General features: G+C 46.6%; 1 long non-coding RNA gene across 1 annotated transcript; it reads left to right on the top strand.

Annotated features, from left to right (window-relative positions):
- The first annotated feature begins 236 nt into the window (after nt 1–236).
- LOC127606042 (uncharacterized) lies at nt 237–3,539 on the top strand. Its single transcript, XR_007963718.1, has 3 exons — nt 237–348; nt 2,297–2,347; nt 2,459–3,539. It is a non-coding gene; the product is annotated as an uncharacterized LOC127606042 (long non-coding RNA).
- The last annotated feature ends 2,756 nt before the right edge of the window (nt 3,540–6,295 follow it).

Raw genomic sequence — 6,295 nt, 5'->3', positions numbered from 1 at the left:
GTGTTCGATTAATATTTTATCCCACAGAACTATCTTGTCATGTAAGCCTGAATTATCAGTACTATTCTCTAACATCATTAATTGCAATGGTATTTTCTGATCTTTTTTTTTTTTTTAATAACAGATGGACAATCCCACTGAAGATGGTGATTATTCTGACTCGAGTCTTTTTGGATCAGATGAGGAATACAAACCAACTAAGACATCCTCTGAGTCGAGTGATGACGAGGAGATAATCCATCCAAAGGTAGAAAAATTGTTCTCTTATGATACATCCAGTGAAGACTCTACAAGTCATCAGACATATGAAGCAGAGGAGCACAGTCATGTCTGCAATTCGTAAAGAAGGTAACCCATTAACCTATGTAAAAACAAAAGATGAACAAAGAAGATCCTTCTTTAACCATAAAAGCATTTACAAAAAGGGAAGGCAAACGAGTTTGGCACAGAAGTCATTATTGCTTCTACTGTGGCCAATCAAATTTAAAGATGGCAAGGCAATTGGAAAGGAAACATAAGGAATCACAAAATAAATTCTGTGGGGGGGGTTTGTGAACACATAACAAAGGAACAAACTACACAATCAACTCTGAGACGGTCCAGTCTCCTACAAAAGGAAAGATGACAGAAGTACAAACGAGCACGAAAGCAACACATTCTACCCGTATGTAATCAACTCTTTTCACGCGAAGCAAGTCTACTCCTGTAGCGTTCACACGTCCCATTTTATATCGGTGCTGCCCCGCATACTAGCATTTACTCCAGAGTAAATGTTTAAACCACCTCCTGAGCAGGGTTACATTTGCTCCGTTTTAAGCTGTTTTCAGGGGCTACACTGGTGTAACTTTGTACGTGGCAACGCTCGACATGGGGGCAGTCGGCTTTTGGGGTGGGGGGGGGGCAGAACGGATGAATGGACATGTCAAGAGTTTTAATTTCTCCATATTTTGTTCCGGTCAGTTGTCACGCAGTATGAGGAACATATATAAATTATATTTAATCCGTGTGTATTTTTAGCCGTTATAAATCAAATGTTTCTTGGGGGAAATAATGCGGCGTAAATTCACTCTAGCACCTAAAGCACTATGAAATGACATACAACAAAAATTTCTACTGTACAATATTACACGATCGATTACAGCATTGTTTTGGGTATTTTTGTATTTAGATTCATGTTCTTACCATTTCATTTATCAAATGCATTGCCCACACTGGACAATGTAATCTATCAATATAAAAGTTGTTTTTCGAAACCCTTGCTATTCGCGTTCAATAGAGACCAGGCTCGTTCACTGGCTGCCACTGGAATGCACTTGAAGGGGGAAGATAATTTATGGATGATGGTTATTTTGAATCAGGAATCAGTATTTTATTTCTGCCAAATATTTGCATTGGTCTAACAAAATTTAATTATGTCGGTTGGTTCACACTGACTAGCATGAAATTATACAAGATGTTCTTGTAACATACCTTTCAAATGTTATATGTTGCCCAGTAAATCTTCTCTATTCTTAATGGAAGCACGAACTTGTATTTAATACATAATACAATGATTTGCATGTCATGTTCAACCTCTATTTAATTGGCTACACTACTATGTTGGAATTGATGGCTGCAACACGTTCCAAACAAGCTGGGACAAGGTGGTTTTGGATGCAGTGCTCTCTGATAGGTCGAAGGTCATGGCCTTTGAATGTTATCTGTTTTTGGCCTTGCCGCTTACATGCACTGATTGGTCCAGATTCTCTGAACCTTTTGATATTATGGACCAAAGATGACGTAATCCCTCAATTCCTTGCAATTATACGTTGTGAAACTATGTCCTTCAACGATTCAACTTGTGGTGACCCTCAACCAATCTTTGCTTGTGAATTCAGGATAGCTACTTTTTGACCCAATAATGGCACCCACCCATTCACAGTTAGCCTGTTCACCGGTGGGATGTGACAAACAGGGGTTTGATGAGCATTTCTCAACATTATTTTTTTTGCTAGCTGTTCCATCTTTTATGGAACGCATTACAGCCATTAAATTCTAAGTTAAATATTATTGGAAAAAATTAAATGTACCAATTTGAACATTGAATGTTGTCTTGTCTTTGTAATGTTTCACTTAAATATAGGTTGGACATGATTTGCAAATCATTGTATTCTGTTTTGATTGATGAGCATAATGTCCCAATTTCACTGGAATTGGGTTACTAAATGAATGCCTTGATAGCATATTTTTGTTCAACACTGATTTAGTAAAATGTGTCACTTTGTTCTCCTTTTCATGTGGTGGTATCGACCTTTAGCCCCAAAAAGGGAAAAGCATCTCTCCAAAAGAGGGAAGACTGAATTGGATGGTAAGCTTTGGATGAGGAACTATATCTCTTTTTTCGTAATTTAACCAGTTAAAATGCATGCAACGTATTTGACAATGAGTGTCAAATCAGGGATGTCCCATTTCATTGCAGATTCGAGTCCAGGCGGGGACCCTGGCGGTCCGATCCTTGGCTGCAGAAGCTAGCTCTTGGGACATGGAATGTCACCTCTCTGGCAGGGAAGGAGCCCGAGCTGGTGTGTGAGGCAGAGAATTTCCGACTGGATATAGTCGGACTTGCCTCCACACACAGCCCGGGTTCTGGTACCAGTTCTCTCGAGAGGGGTTGGACTCTCTTCCACTCTGGAGTTGCTCACGGTGAGAGGCGCAGAGCAGGTGTGGGCATACTCATTGCCCCCCGCCTCAGTGCCTGTACATTGGGGTTCACACCGGTAGACGAGAGGGTTGCCTCCCTCCGCCTTCGGGTGGGTGGACGGGTCCTGACTGTTGTTTGTGCATATGCACCAAACAGCAGCTCAGCATACCCACCCTTTTTGGAGTCCTTGGAGGGTGTGCTGGAGAGTACTCCTGCTGGGGACTCCATTGTTCTGCTGGGGGACTTCAATGCTCACGTGGGCAATGACAGTGATACCTGGAGGGGCGTGATTGGGAGGAACGGCCCCCCCCGATCAAAACCCGAGTGGTGTTTTGTTATTGGACTTCTGTGCTCGTCACGGATTGTCCATAACGAACACCTTGTTCAAACATAAGGGTGTCCATATGTGCACTTGGCACCAGGACACCCCAGGCCGCAGTTCGATGATCGACTTTGTAGTTGTATCATCGGATTTGCGGCCGCATGTTCTGGACACTCGGGTGAAGAGAGGGGCGGAGCTGTCAACTGATCACCACCTGGTGGTGAGTAGGCTCCGATGGTGGGGGAAGATGCCGGTCCGTCCTGGCAGACCCAAACGTATAGTGAGGGTTTGTTGGGAGCGTCTGGCGGAATCCCCTGTCAGAAGGAGTTTCAACTCCCACCTCCGACAGAGCTTTTCCCATGTTCCGGGGGAGACGGGGGACATTGAGTCCGAGTGGACCATGTTCCGTGCCTCTATTGTTGAGGCGGCCAATCTGAGTTGTGGCCGTAAGGTGGTTGGTGCCTGTCGTGGCGGCAATCCCCGTACTCGCTGGTGGACACCAGCAGTAAGGGATGCCGTCAAGCTGAAGGAGTCCTATCGAGCCTTTATGGCCTGTGGGACCCCAGAGGCAGCTGACCGGTATCGACTGGCCAAGCGGACCGCGGCTTCGGTGGTCGCCGAGGCAAAAACCAGAGCGTGGGAAGAGTTCGGTGAGGCCATGGAAGCGGACTTCCGGACGGCTTCGAGGAAATTCTGGTCCACCATCCGACGTCTCAGGAGGGGGAAGCAGTGCACCACTAACACTGTGTACAGTGGGGATGGGGCGCTGCTGACTTCGACTCGGGACGTTGTGAACCGGTGGGCAGAGTACTTCGAAGACCTCCTCAACTCCACCAACACGCCTTCCTTGGAGGAAGCAGAGCCTGGGGACTCTGAGGTGGGCTCTCCTATCTCTGTGGTTGAAGTCACCGATGAGGTTAAAAAGCTCCTCGGTGGCAAGGCCCCAGGGTTGGATGAGATCCGCCCGGAGTTCCTCAAGGCTCTGGATGTTGTGGGGCTGTCCTGGTTGACACGCCTCTGCAACATCGCGTGGTCAACGGGGAGAGTGCCTCTGGATTGGCAGACCGGGGTGGTAGTCCCTCTTTTTAAAAAGGGGGACCGGAGGGTGTGTTCCAACTACAGAGGGATCACACTCCTCAGCCTCCCTGGTAAGGTCTATTCAGGGGTGCTGGAGAGGAGGGTCCGTCAGGAAGTCGAGCCTCCAATTGAGGAGGAGCAGTGTGGTTTTCGTCCCGGCCGTGGAACAGTGGACCAGCTCTACACCCTTAGGAGGGTCCTTGAGGGTATGTGGGAATTCGCCCAACCAGTCTACATGTGTTTTGTGGACTTGGAGAAGGCGTTTGACCGTGTCCCTCGGGGAGTTCTGTGGGGGGTGCTTCGTGGGTATGGGGTACCGAACCCCCTGATACGGGCTGTTCGGTCACTATACCACCGATGTCAGAGTTTGGTTCGCATTGCCAGCAGTAAGTCGGAATCGTTTCCAGTGGGGGTAGGACTCCGCCAAGGCTGCCCTTTGTCGCCGATTCTGTTCATAACCTTTATGGACAGAATTTCTAGGCGCAGCCGAAGCGTTGAGGGGGTCAGTTTTGGGGGCCTCAGTATTACATCCCTGCTTTTTGCAGATGATGTGGTGCTGTTGGCTCCTTCAAACGGGGCTCTCCAACTCTCACTGGAGCGTTTTGCAGCCGAGTGTGAAGCGGTTGGGATGGAAATCAGCACCTCCAAATCTGAAACCATGGTCCTCGGTCGGAAAAGGGTGGAGTGCCCCCTCCGGGTCGGGGAGGAGATCTTACCCCAAGTGGAGGAGTTCAAGTATCTTGGGGTCTTGTTCACGAGTGGGGGTAGGAGGGAGCGGGAGATCGACAGGCGGATCGGTGCAGCGTCTGCTGTGATGCGGACGTTGTATCGGTCTGTCGTGGTGAAGAAGGAGCTGAGCCAAAGGGCGAAGCTCTCAATTTACCGGTCGATCTACGTCCCAACCCTCACCTATGGTCACGAGCTATGGGTCGTGACCGAAAGAACGAGATCCCGGATACAAGCGGCTGAAATGAGTTTTCTCCGCAGGGTGTCCGGGCTCTCCCTTAGAGATAAGGTGAGAAGCTCAGTCATCCGGGAGGGGCTCAGAGTCGAGCCGCTTCTCCTCCACATCGAGAGGAGCCAGATGAGGTGGCTTGGGCATCTGATTCGGATGCCTCCTGAGCGCCTCCCCGGTGAGGTGTACCGGTCATGTCCCACCGGGAGGAGACCCAGGACACGCTGGAGAGACTATGTCACCCAGCTTGCCTGGGAACGACTCGGGATCCCCCGGGGAGAGCTGGAAGAAGTAGCTAGGGAGAGGGAAGTCTGGGCTTCCCTGCTAAAGCTGTTGCCCCCGCGACCCGGCCCCGGAAAAGCGGTAGATGATGGATGGATGGAAAAAACCTTACACCCAAAGAGCAGGCAAAATCTAAATTGGAGAAAAAGACAAGTACTTTTATTTTTTTTTACGTATAAAATCCACATTGTAAAGCTATCACAAGGTGGTCTTTGTGAGTATCATTAAATTGCAATTGTCATCATATTTAGGGTCTCCCAGAACAAATTTGAGGAGACCATGGAATGAAGAAGAAAAGGCTGCTGTGGAAAAACACCTGGGGAGACTTATAAAAGGGTGTCAAGCAAGAACAATGCACTGACTGCAAAATGAAAGAGCCGCAGAACCTGTAAAGACGTAAAGAACTTCAAGAAAAGATCTGCTTCTCGAGTTCTTCATTTTTAAATTTAAATTTTCTTGCTGGAGTATTTTTTTTCAATTCTTTTCTACTCTTCCTGAGCAGTGTTGTTAAAAATGTTCTACTTGAGGTGAGATTTAATGTTGACATGTACTTATAAAGTTTTACAATATATTTGATTTAGTTCCGTAAATTAATTGGCCAAAGCATGGGTCACTTTTATTGTAGTAGTAATTGTACAGCAATCAATCGGTTCAAGTTGTGATTGATATATAATGTATAAATCAGGAACTCTGCTTATCTTAAGTTGAAACTATCAAATTATTCATAAAACAGACTACTCACACTTTTTAAAATTAAAATACAAAATGTCTGCTGTGTAATTGCAGGTTAATAAGAGAGGAAAAACTCTGAAGGCCATACCAAAAGTTGATTTGTATGCTTAACTGCAACAAAACCAAAAAAGATAAGATATTTTAACCAAAGTCACAACAGGAGTGAGGACTTTGAATGTGCCCATTCAGAGTCCTCACTCCTGCTATGATTTCAGTTTCAAGTCTACTTTTTATTGCTCTGTTTTTT

This window comes from Hippocampus zosterae, chromosome 8 (assembly GCF_025434085.1).
Source record: "Hippocampus zosterae strain Florida chromosome 8, ASM2543408v3, whole genome shotgun sequence".
Taxonomy (NCBI): domain Eukaryota; kingdom Metazoa; phylum Chordata; class Actinopteri; order Syngnathiformes; family Syngnathidae; genus Hippocampus; species Hippocampus zosterae.
This window is presented reverse-complemented; position numbering and strand designations above follow the sequence as displayed.